At 41.5% G+C, this 23779-nt stretch overlaps 1 protein-coding gene, 2 long non-coding RNA genes and 1 other non-coding gene across 7 annotated transcripts in view; 1 reads left to right on the top strand and 3 right to left on the bottom strand.

The window, feature by feature from the left end:
• The window catches only part of MATR3 (matrin 3), a 41354-nt gene extending 29317 nt beyond the window's left edge, over positions 1–12037 (bottom strand). Inside the window, exon 1 of the mRNA XM_029942001.1 lies at positions 12020–12037. The gene's annotated coding sequence lies outside the window, so the exon portion shown is untranslated. The remainder of the gene's footprint in view (positions 1–12019) is intronic.
• LOC115294257 lies at positions 28–16737 on the top strand. 3 transcript variants are annotated; one of them, XR_003909791.1, is made up of 4 exons: positions 28–133; positions 1942–2130; positions 5299–5359; positions 16372–16737. It is a non-coding gene; the product is annotated as an uncharacterized LOC115294257 (long non-coding RNA). The 3 variants fall into 3 exon arrangements; XR_003909790.1 differs by lacking the exons at positions 5299–5359; positions 16372–16737 and adding an exon at positions 2262–2411; XR_003909789.1 differs by lacking the exons at positions 5299–5359; positions 16372–16737 and having other exon boundaries at positions 1942–2411.
• On the bottom strand, positions 12082–16809 carry LOC115294254. 2 transcript variants are annotated; one of them, XR_003909782.1, is made up of 6 exons: positions 16707–16809; positions 14914–14951; positions 13557–13638; positions 13208–13280; positions 12703–12774; positions 12082–12121 (listed from the first exon to the last, which is right to left on the bottom strand). It is a non-coding gene; the product is annotated as an uncharacterized LOC115294254 (long non-coding RNA). The 2 variants fall into 2 exon arrangements; XR_003909781.1 differs by lacking the exon at positions 13208–13280 and having other exon boundaries at positions 16707–16797.
• On the bottom strand, positions 12844–13044 carry LOC115295091. The gene has a single exon (XR_003910315.1). It is a non-coding gene; the product is annotated as a small nucleolar RNA SNORA74 (small nucleolar RNA).
• Positions 16810–23779: the final 6970 nt, after the last annotated feature.

Raw genomic sequence — 23779 nt, 5'->3', positions numbered from 1 at the left:
TCGTTACTGCGCGCGCGAGGCCCCTCCTCCTACTCAGAGAGCGTATAGCGCTCGAGACTTCGATGGCAGTCGTTGTTCTCTAATCCTTGAGCCCGCTTGTGGCGGGAAATGGATAGAGAACCACAGTTTACAGGTTCGAGTCCCGTTTCCTAAATAGGCTTCCCCCAACCCTTTAACTGTAATGACGCAATACTTAAATAAGGGTTTGCGTTAGAAGCGAGTCACCGGGGACACTAATTTAGACCCGATTTCTATTCTATTTTTTTCAGTATTTGACGAAGAGTAGTAGCAAGCGCCAGGCGAGGGAAGCCATGACAGTTTGGTTTTTTTTTTTAATTTTTTAAATGTTTTATTTATTTTTAATACAGAGAGACAGAACGTGAGAGGGGGAGGGGCAGAGAGAGGAGACACAGAACCAGAAGCAGGCTCCAGGCTCTGAGCTAGCTGTTAGCACAGAGCCTGACGCGGGGCTCGAACCCACGAACGTGAGATCTGACCTGAGCCGAAGCCGGAGGCTTAATCGACTGAGCCACCCAGGCGCCCCAGTTTGGTTATTTTTAATGTCATTAATTCCGTGGACGGTCATCGAGGCGGAGAATACCGAACCCAGCCCATAGAAAATACCGCTGCCGCCACTGCAAGTTCGACTAAATGTAAAACAATCCTGAGGCTAATGGAGGTTCACGAATTGCATAGGTGAAAAACCTGAGGTAGACTTTGTGAAATTGCTGGTAAAGCTAGAGGTAAGGGCCATTTCCCTGGGTTTTCGGATTTAAATGCAAAAGGACAGGGAGTCACCTGATGCCTGAGGTAAATTAATGAATGTAAATACTAATTGGTAGCCCTCAAAATTTTAAAATCTTGAGTATGCTGAGTCAGATTCGCATCTTTGAAAAATTATTCAGGGTCGTCTGTGAAGATAGTGAAGAGGGCAAAGATGAAGACCAGAGAGAGACCAGTAGAAAACTGAGGAGTGGTTTAGGACAGAACTCAATTCTTGTGAATTTGACTGAATACGCAAGTGGAGAGAAGGAAGGATATGGTTAGCAGTGCTATTAAGTGGCACTGGAAGAGTAACAGGAGGAAGGCTTAAGACGTTTGGCATCAATTTTAAAGAAGTGGCATTTATGGGTCTCTAGCTCTTGGGGAAAAAGTGTGGGTTACTGGCATGCTTGAGTTAGTTATAAATGAAGCAATGGGATTTGAAAGATAAATTGGAGATAGTCCAGTGAAAAGAGGCCTAGGACTTTGAAAAACCAGGTAGAGCTGAATGACAAAGGAGACCAAGTGAATACAGGGGTGGGAGGGAAGAAAGGTTTGGGTAGAGCAGAAAAGTACACAAACTTTAATGCCGTAACTGCCAAAATACTTAAAGGACCAAGTCATCAACAGAATCAAATGCTATCAACAGGGAAGACTAGGACTAAACACATCAACAAAAAATTTAGCAACATGAACATCATTCTTAACAATATGGACTTGTTTCCAGTAAAGGGGGAGAGGAAGTCAGACTGTAGGTACTGAATGTATTGAAACAGGAAGATGGAAACTACCCAGTGCAGAAAAGGTTTGGCTATTAGGAGACTAGAGAAAGCAGGGTTGAATTTTTCGTTTTACTGGTAGTTTTGAGCACAATTAAAGTGTTAGCAAGAAGGTAGCTGTCTGGGTGGCTCAGATCATGATCTAAGTCTGTGGGATGAAACCCTGTACTAGGCTCTGTGCTGACAGCATGGAGCCTGCTTGGGATTCTCTCCTTCCGGCCCTCCCTCACTCACGCTCTTTCTCAAAATAAAAGTTAAAAAAAATTTTTTTTTAATGTTGGCAGGAAGGGTATTTTAGGAAAGGGTTGGTTGAAAAAACAGGTTAGACACGGGACAGTTCATAATGGACATATAATGGAAAAGGATCCAGATAAACGGAGATATGTCTTTATTTTAACAGGAAGCATGGAGAGGATCGTGTGGAGTTTTCATTAAACTTGGTTGAAGACTTGGAAATTATAGTCAGGTGACTTCAATTTTGTGACTAAGACATATCTTTGAGGACTAGAGTAGAACAAGAGAAACTTTCAAATAGCCACGAAGAGTGGAACAGCAATCCCACATGTATGCTGTACAAATGAAGAACTGAGTAAGTCATGTTTGGGGGATTCCTAATTCTTCAGTGAATCTTGTATCTTCCATTCAAAACCGTATCTGCTTTCTAATTGGTGACCCTTTGATTCCAACAAAGGCTAAGATTCCTCCCTTTGTTGTTCCCAGCTCTTAGATGAAACAAGAAGCTCTTTCCTTATGGAGAAACATGAATGTATGTTAACACTAAAATATGCACTTACCCATGCTTTTGTATAAGGCTGTAATGCCATCTGGTGACTGTACAGAGAAAAATAAAACTTTTTCATTGAGTAATTATTTATTGAGGATCTGCTTAATGGCTCTTCAGCAAAGACATATTTGAAACCAAACTTAATATAAGGTTTCACTTATCAAATGGCTATTTCATGAAGGACACAGTACAAGGTTGGGGATTCAATGACAAATTGCCTGGCTTTTGAGGATCCTAGTCTGATGGAGATTGGACAGGGAATCTGGCCTGAAGGTAAGCCTGGCTGTGAGTAGAGATGGACCAAGAGCTCTATACTGGTTTGGGTTACTTTGGAGGGAATGAGGTATGCACCAGGGGTGGTAAAGAATGAGGCAAAAGCAAGAATTTCTGCTAAGAGTTTGAAAGGTCCAAGTGACAAGCTTGGTACATTTATGTTACATGACTTTAAATACCAGGAAAGAGTCTGGATTTGAGCTGATAATGAAGACCTTTCACAAGTTTTGACCAGGAGACATATTTTGGTGCCACAAAATCACTAAGCAGCTGATAATACTTTATACTACCATGATTTTGAGAGTAAAGTTTAGATTTAAATAAATCTAAACCCAGAGCTTTTGAGCATTATATGATAATGCCATTAGCAGAGCTGTAGTCTACCATTTACTTATTTAACAGATTTAATGCCTGAAACCAGGTCATTCCTATACTTTAAGCTATTGAAAAATACAGAACTGTTAACCAGTGGCTCTTTTAGCAGTTGCATTGAAAGGAGGGGCAGCAAGAGGGGGTTTAAGAAGTAAGTTTTGAATAGGTCCATATGTAATAAATTTCAGAGAACACAATTTTCCCTAACTTGTTCCCCTAAATAAAGGCAATCCACGGGGTGCCTGGGTGGTTCAGTCAGTTGGTCTGACTTCGGCTCAGGTCATGATCTCCTAGTCCCTGGGTTTGAGCCAACAGCTCAGAGCCTGGACCCTGCTTCAGATTTTGTGTCCCCTCTCTCCGTCCCTCCCCCACTGGCTCTCTGTCTCTCTCAAAGACACAAAGAAGTTTTTTAAAAATAAAGGCAAACCACTTATCAACCATTTGTGTATTCTAAGGATTTTCTATAAAGAAACATTTTTTATTGTGTATATATATATATATATATACACACACACACACACACACACATATGCATATATATGCTTGCTATCAAAGATGGCCACAAATTTTTTGCCACTCTTGTAACAGTGGAATCAATTTCACCTCTATCTAAATCTGGAAGGGCACTGTAAATAGAAAGAACTTCGACCAACAGAATGCAGAAGTGACTTAAAAAATTGTTTATTTTTGGGGCGCCTGGGTGGCTCAGTCGGTTGAGCCTCCGACTTCGGCTCCGGTCCGATCTCACGTTCGTGGGTTCGAGCCCCGCGTCGGGCTCTGTGCTGACAGCTAGCTCAGAGCCTGGAGCCTGCTTCGGGTTCTGTGTCTCCTTCTCTCTGCCCCTCCCCCTCTCATGCTCTCTCGCTCTCTCTCTCTCTCTCTCTCTATCAAAAATAAATAAAAACATTTAAAAAATTGTTTATTTTTATTTAAGAGAGGGAGAGTGTGTGTGCATGCATGAGCAGGGGAGGGGCAGAGAGAGACAGAATCTGAAGCAGGCTCCAGGGTCTGAGCTGTCAGCACCGAGCCAGCTGTGTAGCTGGAACCCTGTGAGATCATGACCTGAGCCCCTTGAATACTTTGTTAAGTGTAATCTCTTTGCCCAACCTGGCACTTGAACCCATGACCCTGAGATCAAGAGTCATCTGCTCTACTGAATAATTCAGGCCCTATATACTAAATTTTAAAATATCTAGTCACATCATTCATATCTTTGAAGTATTCCTCGTTTCTTTTTTAACTTAGAAGGCAAAGCCACTATACTTTGTGATTATATAAAAGAAAAATTGTGCTTTCTTATTTATTTCCTAATTTGTTTCAGAGTATTTCTGGACTTCCTTCTATCTGTTCTATTCATTCAGTAATCGTACTCAAGTCCTAGTATCATTGTTGTACTCCTTTTCTAATGTTTTCTTTTTTTTAAATGTTTTTATTTATTTTTGAGAGAGAGAGACAGCATGAGCAGGGGAGGGTCAGAGAGAGAGGGAAACACAGGATCTGAAGACAGGCTCCAGGCTCTGAGCGAGCTGTCAGCACAGAGCCCGACGCGGGGCTTGAACCCACGAACTGTGAGATCATGACCTGAGCCGAAGCCGGACGCTTTAACCAACTGAGCCACCCAGGCGCCCCCCTTTTCTAACGTTTTAATATCTGATAGGGCTAGTTATCCTTTATGCCTTATTTTTTCACACTATTATGGTTATCCTTATTTTTCCATCTTGTTACAGTGGGATTTTTATAAACCTAGTTTTCTTTAGGATATTTACCAGCGTGGGCTGTGCTGACAGTGCAGACAGAGCCTGCTTGCTGGGATTGTCTTCCTCTCTCTTAAAAAACAAACAAACAAAAAACAAGACAAAACAAAACTTAAATAAAAAAGTAAGTCTTTGAGGAATTTTTAAAGGTCTTGATATTCTTATTCTGACCCTCATTGAACCTACAGTTTAGTAGTGCTAGCACTGAATAATTTTAATAAAATGTGAGAAAGTCTATCAAAGGGCAACCTGTGTATGGGAATGTGTGACCCATTAAGGCCTTCCAAAGGAACATTTTATTTTATTTAAAGTTTATTTATTTTGAGAGAGGACAAGTGGGGTAGGGGCAGAGAGATTCCCATACTGGGACTTCAATGCAGGGCTTGAACCCCCCAACCATGACATTATGATGTGGACCGAAGTCAGATGCTTACCTGACTGAGACACCCACATGCCGAGAGAGGGACATTAAAAAAAAAATCTAAGAAAATCACAGGTGATATGAAAGAATGAAGTATATGGGGGCTAAAAGCAAGGCTAAAGGGTTTGTCTGTATTTGTTCTTTCTATGGCAGGAGCAACAGGAAGCCTCAAACTTCAACAACAGTGACCAAGATGCTGATAGCCTAAGAGAAGGTATTTGGCACTTGGAATATTTTTAAAAAACTAGACAGTAACAGGCATTTTCAGTAGTCCCTGCAAGATGTTAGTGGTTAGTCTGAATGAGGTTAATGATTAAAGAAGGCAAGCAATCATTAGAATTATTGGGAACACCTGTGGGCACCATATTTTAAAGTTCCAAATCAAATACTAGTTTTGGAGACAGATTAATTGAACACAGTAGTTCCTGGACCCACTGTGTGATCTTGGGCAAATAACAGCAGTAACTTGTACGGCTATTGCGAAAGTTTAGCAATTCTGGCACATGCAGCAAATGTTGTCAGTGTTGTAGAGAACATGTGCTCAGTATATTTACATGAATATCCTAAAATGACAAAACCATAGATTCAAAGGTTATTTATTTTTTTATAAAGCCCCAACGTAAACGTTAAAATTATTCATTTAAGTCTGGTTATAACATAAATTTTAATCTGGCACCTACTTGTCAGTTTAAGGATTGCTAGTAAGAGAACTTCTTCTAGTTATAATTTAAACACAAAGCTGCTTCACACACTTCAATTATGAAGACATTTATAGATTACCAAAAAAAGTAACAAAAGGCAATGCATATTTTAGTTAACACATGTCTCAAATTGGAACAAATCCTCTGCAAATCCGTTATTTTCATTCAGTACTTTTTGAAATTTAACTTAGTTTTAAACAGTTGTGCAGTAGATTACATCTTTAGAGTCCACTAGAAAATGCTTTGGAAATTGGACATCTTTGTATTCCTTTTTTTGTTTCAAACTATCAAAGAAAATAAAACCAATACTGTCCATCGTACTCTCAATTACTGGCAAATTATTGAAAAGCAGGATGCATATGCCATTGACATTACTATATTTTAGATACATTGACACATAGGTAATATTTGACAGCGGAAGGTCCTTGGCTGTCAGTAGAATTGAAGCTTCTTGGCTGTATGTAAGCCCATAGAAGCTGGTGTGAATAATACCTTTCAAAGGACACATGGCATCTGTCTAGCTCTGTGGTTGGCCAGATACAATGACACGGTAATGGGTACTCAGATACCCCGGGAAGTTGGCTTCTCTACTGAAGTAATATCTGAGCTGAGATCTCAAAGGAGACAAAGTGGAAAAGAAAGATGGGAGCAGAAGGGGAAATAGCCAAGTGCGCAGACCTAGTAGCAAAAGGCTTATCAAGGACTGAAAGAAACCAGGGTGGCCTGAAGAGTTAAGAGGGGTAAGGGCTAGACTGTGTATAACTTGACAGGCTATGTTAAGGTAAGCAGGGACTAAGTCTTATCCATCACTTATCCCTAATGTCTAAGAGTTCAGTTAATAAAGGCTCTAAACCCATAAAAAGCGTAGGTTAAGTAGTCTTCTGACAAGATGTATAATTAGCATATGTCTTCCTCTAACCCAGTCCTGGAGATTACCCAAGAAGGAAGTTAGGGATCTGAGAAATTAAATATGAAGATTCCTTGGAGAAATAGATCATGGTTAGGTCCTGTTATGCAGGTGCAAGAAATGGAAGCCTAACGTAGAAAAGGGCAGAATGACAGGAGTATAAGGGTAGTAGAAGGTAGGACGTTAAGTTTTTACTCTACCTCGTGTTTGCTGCTTCACATCCAACCTTTCACAGGTGGGGTGGCCAGCATATTGCAACCTTAGGCCCTGGAGTTCTCCTCTAGAGAATTACAACTGAGGAGGAAGAAGTTCTACCATCTGCCACTCAGGTGAAGCCCCAGTTATAAATCAGAGGCTTTATGCCTTGAGGGCATCTCCACACTCTAACCCATTGTAACACTAGGGCCTGGGCTTGGCTACTCCCTTCTACAAGCAACTGAAAAAAATTTCCATCCTCTACTGTGAGCACTTAGGGTAAAAATCAATCATCTGGGAACTAGAGCATTCCTTAAGTCCATTCCCTCCCCTGCTCATGCTCTCACTCAAAAATAAACATTAAAATATTAAAAATAAAAATAAAATGAGCCTAAGGCAATAGAAGTAAAGGCAATATCCTCAATGGGATTCTAGAACAGACAAAAGATATTCAAGTAAAATCTAAGGAAATCTGAATAAAGTATGGACTTCAGTTAATAATATATTCATATTAGCCCATTAATTTTCACAAATGTCTACACTAATGTAAAATGTTCTTATGAAAGGAAACTGGGTGTGGGGTACATAGGAACTCTTTGTAGTATCTTTACAACTTTTCTATAAATCTACAACTATTCTATAATCTTATTTTAAGGTCCATTTTATCAGCCTCTTTTGAGGTAGTAGTTAAGTCACCTTTAACAAGAAGTACAGAATGTTCTCATACTCCAAGGGGCCTTTATTAGAGTGTAGGGAGGGCCAAATAACAGGCTTCTTTGAGCCAGGCCTTGGGATACTAAACTGACAAATATACGACCCAGCGAGCTGGCTTACTGCTTCTTAATAGCGGTAAAGAGAATTGCTAAGCAGACATTCTAAGTATTACAGTTGATTTGTTAATTCAGTGAAATTGTTTTCCAAGAGAATATTGACAGGTCCATTAACTGGAGCTGTTCATAAAGCCCTAATTAAGCAACAAGATTCAAGGAGTCATTGTCATTCTTTTAAGTACTTAATTAGTTGCTTTTCCCAAATTGTTTTCTTTTGTGTGAATTCCTAGTCACTGATCCACGTTTTTTATGTTCCTTTGGGGCCTGCAGAATTTATTTCCGGGGGACTTATTTTCCTGATTAAAATTTTGAGACGTGTTCCAAAATTGACAGTAATTTCAACCCTGAGGAAGAGAAGTAAATTATTATTAAAAAAAATTTTTTAATGTCTTTATTATTTTGAGAGAGAGGGAGACAGAGTTGTCAGCACAGAGCCCGACGTGGGGATTGAACCCACAAACAGTGAGATCATGACCTGAGCCAAAGTCGGATGCTTAACCCACTGAGCCACCCAGGAGCCTGAGAAGTAAATTATTGATATGCACCAGGGATGGAATACTTTCAGACCCCTACCCAACCTGCTTTAGTTTTCCCTCTTGATCTGGTACAGGTATGAGGCTTGAAACTTAAGCAGAGCAATGAAGAGGGGCACAGTGTCTACTAACTGCTACCTGTGACAGGAGGTGGCAACTCAGGCTTAAAAAGTTACTTTGAAATGTTTTACTTCATCTTTTCTTTCCTCACCAGGAAACTAAAAAAAAAAAAAAAAAAAAAAAAGATCAATTCAACTGGGAGGAGTAGGTGACTAATTAACTTCACTCATCAACTAGGAAATCCCATTAAATTATTTTAATGTGCATGATTAAGCCACTGAAACCTCCTGTGGTATTGAAAACAGGCATAGACATCAATGAATTATCCTTCTTCAAGTAGCAACAAAGGGGTCCCCCTCTGCAACTGGGTAGACTTACAGTGGTCAGGATGGCAATCTGTATGCTCAGGGGAGCTTGAGATCCCAGATTTTTGAAATCTATCTATCTACTTAATGTTTTGTATCTTAATTTTTTAATATTTAAAATTTTTCATAATGTTTACTTTTTAGAGAGAGACACAGAATCCAAAGAGACTTCAGGCTGTCAGCAGCACAGAGGCCAGTGCAGGGCTTGGACTCATGAACCACAAGATCATGACCTGAGCCAAAGTCAAATGCTTAACTGACTGAGCCACCCAGGTGCCCCAATTTTTTTTCTATTTTTGAGATAGAGAAGTTTTAAAAGTTTATTTATTTATTTATTAAAAAAAAGAAAAAAAGGAGACTGAATCCCAAGCAGGGCTTGATCCCATGAATTGTGAGATCATGACCTGAGCCAAAATCAAGAGTCAGATGCTTAACTGACCAAGCCACCCAGTGAGCCAGGAAAGAGAAAATCTTAAGCAGGATCCACACTCAGTGTGAAGCCCAACACAGGACTTGATCTGACAACCCTGGGATCATAAACCTGAGTCTAAATCAAGAGTTGGAAGTTCAAGCAACAGAGCTAACCCAAGTATCCAGTGATTCCAGATTTAAAAAAAATTTTTAATGTTTTTTATTTATTTTTGAGAGAGAGAGAGAGAGAGAGAGAGAGAGAGAGCGAGCGCGTGCGCGAGTGTGAGCAGGGGAAGGTCAGAGAGAGAGGAAGACACAGAATCTGAAACAGGCTCCTGGCTCTGAGCTAGCTGTCAGCACAGAGCCTGATGCGGGGCTAGAACTGTGAGATCATGACCTGAGACAAAGTTGAACCCTTAACCGACTGAGCCACCCAGGTGCCCCTACAGTGATTCCAGATTTTAAGCCCTGACTTAATAACAAAGTTTTCCTCTTTCCCTTAGGGACCATTTCTGTTTCACTACCTAGGGCTGAAACTGTGATCGGGCTCTTGGAAACTGAAGACTGATGTTCTTTCTTAGGAGCTTTTCCTGTAGGTGAACATAAAAAATGAAGAGAACTGCTATGACAAAAGCCATGCAAAAAGTATATACAACAAACTCCACAAAAAATGAGAACTATTCTACTGGATAATTCAAAGTCATTTCACACCTCTACAAGAGGTAGAATTCAGGGCATCTGGTTGGCTCAGTCTAGTAAGTATCTGCTTCTTGGTTTTGGCTCAGGTCATAATTTCATGTTTCACAGGATTGAGCCTCTGGTCAGCCTCTCTGCTGACAAGGAGCCTGCTTAGGATTCTCTCTCACTTTTTCTGCCCCTCCTCCTCTCATGCTGTGCTCTTGCTCTCTCAAAATAAACGTTAAAAAAACTAAATATAGGGGCGTCTAGGTGGCTCAGGCAGTTAAGCATCCGACTTCAGCTCAGGTCATGATCTCATGGTTCGTGGGTTCGAGACACACATCGGGTTCTGTGCTGACAGCTCAGAGCCTGCAGCCTAATTCAGATTCTGTCTCCCTCTCTCTCTGTACCCCTCCCTTGGTCACACTCTTGTCTGTCTCAAAAACAAATAAACGTTAAAAAAAAAAAAAACATACATACATATATACAAGAATAGACTTTAAGGCCATATAATAAAGGCTTGCTATAAGGCAAAGGTATTGGTAACATGGAATTTTTCAGAGACACATTGGTACTAGCTTGAACCTGTCACTAATGAGCTGTCAATTCTTAAGGACTGAATTTCATTTTCTAAAACAGGGGTTGGCAAACTAGCTCACAGGTCAATTTTGGCCTGCCAATCTGTTTTCAAAAGGCCCTCAAGCTTAGAATGATCGGGGGGGAAAATTTTCGTTGTAACACTGAAAATTTTACAAAATTCCAAATTCAGGGACAAATTCAGGGCTCAGTCGGTTAAGTGTCTGACTTTGGCTCAGGTCACGATCTCACAGTTCACATGTTCCAGCCCTGCATCGGGCTCTGTGCTGACAGCTCAGAGCCTGGAGCCTGCTTCGGACTGTCTCCTTCTCTCAGCCCCTCCCCTGCTCATGCTCTGTCTCTCAAATATAAACATTAAAAAATTTTTTAAAATCCCACAAAAAAAACCCCACAAAATTTCAATTTCAGTTTCCTTAATAAAGTTTTATTGGAGGCACCTGGGTGGCTCATTTAAGTATTCAACTTTTGATTTCAGCTCAGGGTCATGATCTCATCACTCCTGAGATTAAACCCCACTTAAAGCTCTAGTGCTGACAGCCCAGAGCCTCCTTGGAATCTCTCCTTATCTCTCTGCCCCTCCTGCTCACTTGCTCTCAAAATTAATAAAATAAACTTAAAAAAAAGTAAAAAGTTTCAGTGGGGTACAGTAATGTTCATTTGTTGACACACTTTCTATGACTAGGGCTGCTTTCATACTAAGTAGCCATAACTCTCATAGTAGGTACAAGAGAGACTATAAGGTGCACAAGCCTAAAATATTATCTGGCCTGCTTACATAGTTTGTCAACCCCTGCTCTGGAACAGCACTGTATAATAAAATTTTCCACACTGGTGGAAATGTTCTCTGAGCTGTCAAATATGGTAGTCATTAAATACTGAGATGGAAAAACATTTAATTTTTGTCAGTTGAAATAGCCTTATGTATTGTACTGCAGAGCTCTAGAATGGGAGAGCTTAGTTTAAGCCTTGGACTTTCGATCTAGTATTTTCTCTGATGTTCTCATATTCCCCATAATTTTTTAGAACTTTCAAGTTTTTCCACCTGTAAAGAAAACCCCACTTTTTACAAAATTTTTCTCTTTGTTAATTAAGCTCTACACCCAACATGGGACTTAAACTCATGACCCTGAGATCAAGAGTTACATGCCCTACCTACTGAACCAGCCAGGTGCCCCATGTAAACCTCACTTTAAATTTTCCTTTACTTTCACACTACTACGATCCTCTCAACATTTCTGACACCAGATGTGTGTGGATTTCTCCCCCACACCAAGCAAATCTGTGCCACCAGCTGCACGTCCTAGAGTTTAGCTCAATTCTGACTCTATATATACCTCGAGTATCAGATCCCACAGGTTAAGGGCATAATCCACAAGACTGTCCCTCCCTCACTTCAGATGCCAATCACAAGTCCAGGCTGTTCCCTGTACTTCATACCAATATAAATCAGAGGTTCCCCAAATCCCCTCCTCAGGTTTGATACATTTGCATTAGTAGCTCTCAGAACTCAGGAAAATAGTTTCCTTACAATTTACCAATTTATTTTAAAAGAATATGGTAGAGGCGCAGGAGTGGCTTAGTCGGTTAAGCATCTTACTTCAGCTCAGGTCATGATCCTGCAGTTCATGAGTTCCATCCCTGTAGTTTGTGCAGAGCCCACTTTGAATCATCTGTTCTCCCCTGCTTGCACTCTCTTTCTCTAAAATAAAAAAATATTCAAAAAATATACTTAAATTTTTTTTAAACATTAAAAAAATGTTTTATTAACATCCAGATGGGACATGAATAGGGCAAAGCTATGTGGGGGAAAGGTTGCCGAGCTTCCATACCCTCTCTGGGTGTGCTATTCTCCCAGCACCTCCATGTGTTCACCAACCTTGAAGTTCTCTAAGCCCAGTCATACTACTGGGATTTTTATGGAGGCTTCATCATGTGGGAATAATCAATTATTAATTCCATTTCCAGCCCGTTTCCCTTTTCTGAAGAATGGATGGGGGTTGAAAATTCCAAGCAAAATCATTGCTTGGTCTTTCTAATGACCAGCCTCACTAGAACAAGACATTTAAATCACCCAGGAAATTTTTGGATTTAGGAGCTCAGAGCCAGGCACCAGTGTGAAAGACCAAATATTAGAACAAACGATGCTCCTAGTGTTCTTACCACTTAGGGAATTGCAAGAGTTAGAAAATACATATTTTCTATTTTTTTCACACCATCCATCTGAGGCTGAAACAAGTTAATTAGAACCTACATGACAAAAGGACTGTATATATTACCTACCCTGGTGTCACATAGGGCTCTCAGACATCTGAGGTTCTGATGGAGGCAGATTTCTCACTCAGGTAAAGGCATCTAGGATTCAAAGAGGAAACAAATGAAAAACTATCCCTACGACAGGGTCCCTTCCTCAAAGGAAAAAAAATTGTTTGCACCCAGACTAGGACCAACACCACAGGAGGAGTTACTCCACTCTCAGAGGTGCATAACACTGCCCAAGAGTACTCAGCCACAACACCAAAACGGTGCTTGGAGCCAGAACTCAAGAAGGGCAGCGTGTGCTCTTCCAACAGTGTAACACCATCCAAGGCATCATGCTGGCCTGGATAGCTGACAACTGCTGGATGATTCCCGAAACAGCTTTCTTTGTTTCAGACACCCAGGCACTCCAAGTGGAAGACAGGGATACACGTCTCCCCATGAATTCAGTATTGACTGAAAAACAGAAGCCTGGAAGCACACCTTGCTGCCAAGCCCTTTTGACAAAGAGGAAACAGGAACCCCTTACCCATGCCTTCAGTCATTTTGTCCAACATTCAGGGAGTTCCTGCCATGTGCCAGGCACCATGCTTGGGATTTATCTGTGAACAGGCAAGATATACCATCCTTTCTATCCTGCCTTTACAGTCTGCTTGTAAATTCCTTAAATGGAACAATACAGATAATCTCAAAGATCCTATCCACCCTCAGACCAGAACCACCAAAATCCCACTTAGCCTTTCACTGCTCAGAAGCTGACTTTGTTGAGGGTTAATACAGGTGATTTTGCCTCCCAATTGTTTCCTAATGGATACCAACTAGCAAACAGGCCTACCACATAGGAGGTAGTCAGTGTTAGAATTGAAAGGGACATTTACCTGAGAATGCCATACAGACAGGCCACCTGCCAGGAATTTCTTCTCTTCAGGAGGGCCAAGGATGTCCTACTTTCAAATCATCCTAAACAGAAAAAGATTTCACTGTTCAACACCCTGGACTAAAACAGCAGCTCCTTAAGTTGCTTTTCTGTAGAAATGGAAGCAGTACTGCCTGCCATTTATGATTTACCCTATTTTCAATATCCTCCGGAATTATTTTATTTCCCATTGTCTTTGTCTTACCTATAATTACCATTAAAGCTAACCATTCTCCCAAACCCTCTAGGTATCACTAGTCTTAAGACCCCATTTGTAAAAGGCTATTCACAATGAACATCTGAGGGATTCACACAAGGCACTCAGTATTAACTAAGAGAACACTTTTTATGGAAAGCCAATTAATGGAACAAAACTAGGTTTTATAAATAACTCCCCCACCTCCCAACATCCTCAGGAGTTCCTCCTATGGAAACCAAGATGTCACTTTTCACAGAAGTGGCAACTAAGTCAGCCCAATTGGACAATCTCCAGCATTGCCATGAGTGATAAGTGTTTGCCTAGAACTGAGAAGCATCTCTTCTCAGAGAATTAGCAATCCAAAACAAAATCACTACAAAAGGGACTCATTATTTACTGCTCCGAAGGGGCAACAACATTGAGGGAAAACAACACCAATAAACTGTCAGCCTAAAGCAGAAATCAGTATGGTTATAGGTAGGCCTACTGTCTAGAGCCTTTCAATCAATTGGCATTTTCATATTTTATTAAAGAGCTAGAGAAGACTGCCTATAATTTTAAAGCAAATTCACATGAACAGTTCCCTAATAAGGCATCCCTATAGATAACTGCAGCTATGGAACTCCCTACAGAGGGATCACCATGACTAGCCTTGTATGGTCGAATGGGGGCCATGCAGTTTGATTTTGGTGAAAATTGCAAAAATCCCATGCACTTTTTTCCTGTATAAGCCTCATTCAGAGCACTTGGTAGGCACTCAAAAAATAAAAAGAGGACTTTTCCCCTATACTTCTACATCCCTTCATGGCTTGATTACCTTTGTTCTGTTTCCAGCAACTTCAACTAGCCAAACCTGTTGAACCAGAACCGCTCAGAAAGATTTGATTTTTAGGCTTCTCCCTGCAAAGCCATGCCCTTACAGATTTCACCTTAATGAATAAACAATTATGCTGGCATCCTGGTAGAGTTAACAACAAAGTTGGCATGAACCAGGCCCAGAATGCCAACCAGCTATCATGGCTGCTGTTCTCCCAGCAGCGTAACACTTGCCTAGGTACACAACAACCTAGGCAGCTGCCTACAGCTGGGGCCAAAGACAGGCTAATGAAGTTGCACTCACCTGGGGCAGCATCTATCCAAAGCCCACGGCTGGCCCCTCTGCAATCAAAATACTCCAGGTTAGAGTCAGCCAACAGTAGTGAACACTTGTGTCAAGTTCAAGACCTCTACCCTCAAAACCCCACAACTTATTTCAGAGCCGCAGAAATAGAAAAGACAATAAAACCAAAAGCTTTTCCTTGGTTAGTTTTATTTTCACATGTTATTATTTACCTATGTACCATAGCAACTCAATCGGAGCATTTTTTAAAGTTTTTTTTTCCCCAAGTTTTATTTCTTTATTTTGAGAGAGCACAAGTTGGAGAGAGGCAGAGAGAGAATCCCAAGCAGGCACTGCACAGTCTGCACGGAGCCCAACTTGGTCTGAACTCATGAACCATGAGATCATGACCGGTGCAGGAACCAAAAGTCAGATTGTGAGCCAACTGAACCACCCAGGGGACCCTAAAAAAGACTGAAACTTTATATAATCTATACCTAATGGGGGCTCAAATTTACCTGAGATCAAGAATTGCATGCTCTAGCAACTGAGCCAGCCTGGCACCCCTCCACAGGAGCATATTAATGGTCTAGTCAACAAGTATAAGCTATCACCTAACAGCCACATAACAGTGTGAACAAACAAGTGGGATGCCTGGGAGGCTCAGTCGGTTAGGCATCTAACTTCCCCTCAGGTCATGATCTCACAATTTGTGAGTTCAAGCCTTAGTCTTGTTTGTGCTTATAGCTCAGAGCCTGGAGCCTGCCTCCAATTCTTTGTCTCCCTCTCTCTCTGCCCCTCCCCTGCTCACACTCTGTCTCAAAATTAAATAAACGTTAAAAAAAAAAAAGTGAACGAGTAACTTAACCTCTCTATACCTCTCAGTCTCCTCATCTGTATACTAGACATGTTATCAATAGTACTCTGTACACAAGATGGTTGTTAGGCTTAAGAAGACTGTAAAATAAAGCCTGTAGAATATCTGGTTTATAGTGTGTGGTCAATAAATACCAGACAAGAAAATGGTGAATAGGGGGAATAAAAGGGGAAAATGTTACTTTGGTAGAGCAATGGGCAGTACAAAAATCAGAAAGGTTAGCTAAAACTAGATTGGAGAAAACATGGATTAGGAGACCTTTTGAAGAACAATAAAAGCAGTACTTTTGAAAAATAACAGGATGTGACAATGGGTATGAAAGGAAATGGAGACACGCAGCGATTCCTACCTATGACTTAAACTGTTGTTGAAAGCAGTAACTGAAATGTTTGTAAGAATGTTAATAAACGTTCCTAACCATTCAACATTGTAATTTACCTTATTTACATAATAAGATTACCGTATCTAAGACCATAGGTTTTTCCAGCCATCCTCTAATTTCACTCTTAACCACCGCCAAACAATTGAGAGAAAAGGTAAAATAGTGGGGGGCTCATTGTCCACATCTAAAAACTAATCTAAAAACAGCCTGTTCCTTTTAGGGGATTGGGTGGCAGGACCTGACCGAGCTCCACCCGGACACGTGTTCATCACAAATCTTCCCAAACCCCTGGCTCTGGCGCCAGGCGCCTTGGGAAGCGAGGCTCTCAGAGACCAGCTCTCTGAGACTCTCCAGGGACAAGAGCGCTGGCAGAAAACAAGGGGCGACTCTAGGGCTACCATCGCCCAGCGACTCTTCAAGATGCCCTCCAAACCTGGGGTCATGATGGAACGAACCCCAATTTCGTTCCGTGTCTCGGAAGAAGCCTCCCCACAGCTGCCTCTCGCCCCAGACTAGTAAACCTCTCAGGCTTCTCCCCACTTGGCCTTTACTTACATGCACGTGTCTGGAGCTCGGCCCGGGTACTCCAGCCAGAGCCGAGGCCGAAGAGGAAAGGACAGCTCGAAGCTGAGGGGAGCCCCGCCTCGGGGCGGACACTGAGCAGGCCCTCAGTGGGCGGGGCCCGGAAGCCCCGCCCAGGAAAGGCCGGGTTAGAAAAATGCAGGAGCGGTGGCAGAGGTGAGCGTACTCCTTATAGAAGCTAAACCCCACCATAGAAAGGGTAGGAATCCCAACAAGGACTACATTTATTTGACTACCATCCCGTTTGTTACTTACGAATGAAAGGGGGCACTGGGTTTGGAGGTGCTAATGACAAAACCTGGTGTGTCCTTGAGGGGGCGTGCTTCCTGTGTGTCCGTACCGAGTGCCGGTTCACCTCACAAGTGTGGCACCTTTTGGTACCTTCCAGTGCAGCATAAGCTTTTTCCACCTCCCAGGCAGATGTTTTTCCTGGCTTTACCTAGTAGTGTCTTCCTTAGGCTAGCTGATGGCTCGTCCATCAGGTCACCTTGGTTTTCGGTTCTCTCCAGGATATTTTCGGAAAGATTATGTCTGGCACTCTTACAGCCTAAACGTGTGGGACAACATCCCTGGTGCCCTTCAGTAGAATCCTTCGCTGACTTGCAGTAGTTAAAGAATACTGGCTTCCTCTGCCGGAGTTACCTTGCATCGTGGCATAATCAGCCAAAGAGGCCACATCTTCAGTGTGGACAGACTGCCCACTGAGTTACCAGCATTTCTTTTGAATACTAAAATTTCCTTTCCATATTGGCTGGAGTCAATAAGATTATGTCCTGCTGAACCGTGGGTAAAGCTGGAGCCCCTCCCTTTTCTTGCCCCCACTGCAGCCTACCAGGTCTGCTATCTATTGCACCTGACAACTTTGCCAGGCAAGCCCCTAGGAAGCAGCCACTGCTCTTGGCATCTGCCAGTGTGTTTTATTATCTTCTCTCAGCTATCACAATGAAAAAAAAATGTGCTTCCTATGCTCCCCAATCCTCACAGACCTCTGCTGAGAAAGGCTAGAGTGAATGCTAAATTGATTCCAGCTAGAGACACTAGACTCTGAGGCCAGAAAGAGACTGGAGAAGTGGCAAGTTTTGATGGAGTTGGACACAGTCTCTGGTTGGAAAAAGGCTTACATAAATACAGTAATTTTAAAAAAGGCACATGAGCAGTGTTAAGCTAGTAGGTAGGAGCTCTGCTTTGTAGTTAAATAGGAATGTGGCTGAAAACTGCTGCCATAATCAATGCCTGCATCTGGCTGTCGCAGTGTGTTCATAAGGAGGGTTATGAGAGCTATAAAACCCTGCAGATTGGGTGGGTAATTGTCCTGTGAGGTTCTGCTAAAAGAGAAATTGCATTGGCATCTCATATATTTTGCTTTCTTTTCTTCCAAACACACAAAATGGAGAAGGAGACCTACCTGAGGATTCATGAAAAGAAAGATGAGGTTTGTGTGAATATGTGCATGTGTGATTTCAGAGAAGAGACAGGAAGTGATTGAGGCTAAAGGTATACAGGGCCTTTGGGGAGAGAGGGACCAATGACCCAGTGACTACTAGGTACAGATTAGTCACATAGGAGGCAGGATTTGTGTGGAAGGAAGGCCAGCCTCATGCATAAGGCTGAGTGGTGGGTCGTGTTATGTCGTTGAAAATGTAGTCATGAAAAAAAAATGTAGTCATGTTTTTTAGATACAGGGCTTTCAGTTTGATAAGGAGGAAAACCTCAATTATGGTTTCTGCATTTCTTAGTTAAAAAATCCTACATAGTCAACCTTCTTAACACCCAGCCTTTTATATTCTAAAGTCATTTTGGTGAATTGATTTATGTGCTCTTTTGCCTGTAGTAGTAACTACTTTTCTACTTTCTTATTCTTGCAAAGACAAACTTGTTAGAAATAATAACAAAAAAGAAAAGGAAAATTTCTAGAAAAAATGCAGCCAGATGAAAGGCAAAAAAAGGATTAGGGTAGGTCCATTAGCTCCGAGTTTGACCTTGTAATTGGAAAGGTTGGCCCTAAGGGACAGTAGGTCCCCAAATTTCTTGTGTGACTTTCCCTTTCTCCTGCATCTATTCTTTCCTTGCTTCCCTCCTTAAAGCCTTTTGCCCCTGAGTTTGAGCCTTTCCTCTCCTCCCTGAACAGGAACCACCAGTAGAGAAATGTTTAATCATTTATTCAGTTAGTCAACCAATCAGCATTTACTGAGTGCCTGCCATATGCCAAACCCTATTCAGGTGCTGCAGATAAAGTCAGCACTTGAGATCTCTGCCTGCCTAAAGCTTACAATCTAGCGGGGAAAAGAGACATGTGGTATAGGTATCCTTGGGCTGATGTTAGAAGACAGGTAACCTAACTTGGGGAGTCAGAGAGTACTAGAGATGGCACCATTCCCTCTGGATTATCCTAAGAGCTTACAGTAGAAGAGGGATCTCTCTTTCATCCCTGGACTTGCCTCTTCTTGCTGCTTCTCTGTAATAGCTATCTAAATCAGAGTGGAGCCCTACAGTTGTCCTTGTTATTTCTCAAAAGTATAGTTGGATTGGCAAGGATATAGAGAAATTGGAATCATCATACGCTGCTGGTGGGAATGTAAAATAGTGCAGCTGCTTTGAAAAACAGTCTGGCAGTTCCTCAAATGATTGAACATAGAGTTACTTTATGATTCAGCAATTCTACTCTTAGAGGTATATACCCAAGAAAATGAAAATGTATGTCCATATAAAAACTTGTACATAAATTTTTATAGCAGCATTATACATGGTGGCTAAAACACAACTAAAATGTCCATTAACTGACAAATGGACAAACAAAATGTGAAATATCTATACTGTGGAATATTATTTGGTCAAAAAAAAGGAATGAAGTACTAATTCATGCTACAACATGAATGAACTTTGAAAATGTAACATTAAGTTAAAGAAGCCATGGGGCTCCTGAGTGGCTCAGTCAGTTGAGCATCCGACTTCGGCTCAGGTCATGATCTCGCTTATGCTTTCAAGCCCTGCATCAGGCTCTGTGCTGACAGCTCAGAGCCTGGAGCTTGCTTCGGATTCTGTGTGTATCTCTCTCTGGCCCTCCTCTGCTCATACTCTGTCTCTCTCTCTCAAAATAAATAAACATTAAAAAATTTTTTTTAATTAAAAAAAAGAAGTTAAAGAAGCCAGACCACATATTGTTTGATTCCTTTCATATGAAACTCCACAACAGGAAAATCTATAGAGACAGAAAATAAATAAAGGGGAGGAGGGTTGGGGTACCTAGGTGGCTCAGTAAGTGAGCAGTTGACTCTTGATTTCAGCTCAGGTCATGACCTCATGGTTTGTGAAATGGAGCTCAGAGTGCAGAGACTGCTTGGGATTTTCTCTCTCCTTCTCTCTCTGCTCCTCTCCTGTTCATGCATGCACCCATGTTCTCTCTCTCTCCTTCAAAATAAATAAACTATTAAAAAAATAAAAGAGAAACGGGGTGATAGCTAAAGATTATAGGTTTCTTTTTGAGGTGATGATCAAATATTCTCAAATTGTGATGGTTACACTTATCTGAGTATAATAAAAACCATTGAATTCTATACTTGAAATGGGTGACTTATATGGTATATGACTTATATACCAATAAAGCTATTAAAACAACAATGAAAAGCATACTTGGGGACCTGAAAGACATGCATTCTGATTAAGATTTTTGTCTACATTGAAAAGAATTTTTATTGTGGGTCCTATGGTCCCTCAGAGCTTCTTCCTTAGTATACAGAGAAACTTAATGCATCTGGGTGGGCAACCTGAACAGATTCAGAGGAGTAGACTATGTATTCCCAGTCTTCCACTTCCTCAGTTCACTCCCTCATAATGATTTGCTTGAACATTTATGGTATACCTACTGTGTACAGGATTTATGGACCTGAAAAAGACAGTCTCTTTAGTCCCTCCAATGGCTGAAGTTAAATCATTAATATAATGCTCTCTACATAAACAAAGAAAGCTCTTTAGAAGATAGGCAGTGTGACACAAACAATCGTTTCAAGGCCATCTCAGGATTCTGGACTCCTTCTGTAGCATCACAATGACATCAGCTAGAGCAATTCCCAGTCCTTCTTGATGTTGAGCAAGTTCCAGGACTTGGCTCCCTCCTCACATGCCTCCAATCACCTCTTCATTTGGTTTCTAGACTCAATTAGTCTATTTCCATACCCTTCATTTTCTCACCAACTCCACCCCCACAATGTCCAAATTGGCCCTCCGATGCTGAAACCATTTGCCAGAAATTCATTAAGCTGAACACATGGGAAATTACAGAGGAGATTTCACTTGTCACTTAGGCTCAAATATAGAAAGTAATTTTAAAAGGACAGTGGCAAGAGGCTATTTTTATCTTGCTTGTTTGTGCTGAGTTTTCTTATCTTGCTATCTCTCAGTCTCTTCCTAGCTACCTCTTTTCTCCTTCTTTAAATTAAATGTTGGCCTTTTAAATGTTTGTCTCACATTCTCTTATCTTGTTTTATGGAATCTTTTCTTTCTGTCGTTATTCCTTCAGTCAACACATTGAGTATCTACCATGTAGACCCTGTGGTAGACCCTAGGGAGAGATAGCATGATGAATAAGATAGACATGATCTTTACCATTATGGAGATTACAGTCTGATGAAGCAGGTGGACATCAGAGTGAGTTCAGATTTGGTCACAGCAAAGACTTGAGTTACTTGCACTTTTCTGATGTTAAGTGTACCCTGAAGTAAATGGGCATGTGAAAATAGCCAGAATCCAAGCATGTTTGTGGGGTTAGGAGATAGACCTAATATATCACAAAGAATACAAAGAAACCAAAGACCCAGGTTTCTGTGTGGTCTAGTCAAGCCTGTTTGGTAGAGAACATGGGTTTGGGAGTGAGATGTCAAAGAGATTCTGCCTCTCTACCACCTACCTGTCAGCTGTTTGACTTTAAGTGACCTCTGGACTCCAGTACCTTCCCCTATAAAATGGGAATTACAGTTTCTAAATTTTAGGTTTCTGTAAAGATGAAATGAGATGTCATATATAAGGGGCCAGGCAGGTGCTCCACCTATATCACTTCCTTTCTCATGACCTACCTAGCCCCACTTTGAATCACACAATTAAAAACAAAAGAGAGGGGTGCCTGGGTGGCTCAGTTAAGCATCCAACTCTTGATTTCGGTTCAGGTCACAATCTCACGGTTTGTGTGTCTGAGCCCCACATCACACTCTGCGTGGATAGTATGGAGCCTGCTTGGGATTCTCTTTCTCTGCCTGTCTGCTGCTAACTCTCTATCTCTTTCTGTGTCAAAATAAAGAAATAAACATAAAAAAAAAAAAAAGCCCAGTCTCAGAGTTGGTGGGAAATGAAGTTCCTCAAATAGTATTCACCAATCATAGGCCCCGAGATACAGTTTGTAACTATACTGGTCATAGTGTAAGTTGTTCTATACATGCAACTTAGGACAGTCAAGTCACTCCCTTCTTCTGGGGTAAGAGAAAGGCAGTAAAAAATGAAGTTACAGGGAAAAGACTGAAATGAGATATAACAAAAGACTTCCTAGTCATGAGGGCTGGAAGTGTGAGTGGATTCCAGAGAGAGCTGAAGAATCTTTTCTATTAGTGTCTGGACTGGGCTAGGGCAGGCCTGTTTGGAAGTCAGGAATAAACCTGCCCACCTCTTCCTCTCCCACTCAGCCTAGGGAATCTTTGCGGGAGGAAATGCAGTTCCTCTTCCTTTTCCAAGTCAGGCGTGCTCTGGGGAGATGGATGTTGCTAATAAGGCTTATTGCTTGTGAGGAAAGGAAAAATGGCAGCTGCCACTTCAGGCACTTAATGAGTACACTAAATTGAGAAGATGTTGTTTTGGTTTACCTGATTCCTTTTCCTGAATAAGGAAGAAATCTCTTCAGTCAGAGGTTCTTTGAAGCTGAGAAGGAAACCCCAGCTCCACCTGCATAAATTGGCAGAGGCAACACTCAAAGGAATAAACTGGGCTCTGTAGGGAGCATCAGGATTCCTAGATTTCTCCCTCTGCTCCCCCTTCACCGCCAACCACCACTGGGAAATTTCAGGTTGGCTTTGTTCTGTAGAACTCTTTTCATTTCAAAGGGGATGGGTTTAGTTGTCCTTTTTTCCCTTCACTGTTTTTTTCCTCTTCCTTCCCCTTTCCTTGTTCTTGATTGCCCACCCCTCTCTCACTTCCCACTTTTTCCTTTTTCTTTTCTTCTTCCCTCCTCCCAATTTCTATTTCACCTGTTGGATCTCGTCGCCCACTTCACTGGGATTTGTTTTAGGAACTTTAGAAATCCATCTTGCTCTAAAGGAGCAATGCTATTCTGACAAGAAAGGCAGTGCTCTCTATGCATTATGTATTATAGAGATCAAGACCAAGTAAAGTCAGGTGCATTTGGAAAGACTTACATGCAGGATTTTCAGACACTTTCATATGCTAATGGTTGTAAATGTCCAAGAAGAGTCATTAGAGTATTGGAACCTGGGGCTTCTGCATGGCTCAGTTGGTTAGGTGTGCAACTTCAAGTCAGGTCATGATTTCATAGGTTCATAAGTTTGGGCCCTGCATCAGGCTCTGTGCAGATAGCTCAGAGCCTGGAGCCTGTTTCACATTCTGTGTCTCCCTCTCTCTCTACCCCTCCCCCGCCTATGCTCCCCCACACTCAAAAATAAATAAAAATTTAAAAAAAGAACATTGGAACCCAAATTTCCCAGACTTCTTTGACCTTTTTATCTGCTACCATCCCCCAAGACTATATTCTGAGACACATGACATTTCAGAAACTATATTATGTGTTAGATTTTTATTTTTTATTATTTTTAAAGTTTTTTTAACCTTTATTTAATTTTGAAAGACAGAGAGAAACAGAGCACAAGCGGGGGAGGGGCAGAGACAAAGGGAGACACAGAATCCAAAGCAGGTTCCAGGTTCTGAACTGTCAGCACAGAGCCCATCATGGGAGTTGAAACTACGAACCATGAGATCATGACCTGAGCCGAAGTTGGATGCATAACCAACTGAGTCATCCAGGTGCCCCTGTGTTAGATTTTTTAAATACT

The sequence above is a fragment of the Suricata suricatta genome, chromosome 6 (genome assembly GCF_006229205.1).
Source record: "Suricata suricatta isolate VVHF042 chromosome 6, meerkat_22Aug2017_6uvM2_HiC, whole genome shotgun sequence".
Taxonomy (NCBI): Eukaryota; Metazoa; Chordata; class Mammalia; order Carnivora; family Herpestidae; genus Suricata; species Suricata suricatta.
This window is presented reverse-complemented; position numbering and strand designations above follow the sequence as displayed.